Consider the following 277-nt stretch of genomic DNA (forward strand, 5'->3'; position numbering starts at 1 on the left):
CCGCCCCCCACCCGGCCCCGCCGCCGCGCTGACCTTTCACCCCGCCCCCTCTGCGCGCCGGCGCGTCCGCCGCCTCGTGCGCAGGCGCACTGCTCACAGCCGCACTGCTCGCACCCTTCCCCCACCTCGCAGGGACCTCCATCTTTCTACTGGGTTGGGCCTTCTGCGTCACGTTCCTCCTCCCACCTTTACGGCAGTACTTGTGGGGCTGGCTCAGTAGGCCCTGGCGGTAAAATCCGGATTTTTCCACTCCTCTTTCACCTCGGCCCACATAAGC

Source organism: Tupaia chinensis, unplaced genomic scaffold (assembly GCF_000334495.1).
Source record: "Tupaia chinensis unplaced genomic scaffold, TupChi_1.0 Scaffold139218_1, whole genome shotgun sequence".
NCBI classification, from domain to species: domain Eukaryota; kingdom Metazoa; phylum Chordata; class Mammalia; order Scandentia; family Tupaiidae; genus Tupaia; species Tupaia belangeri.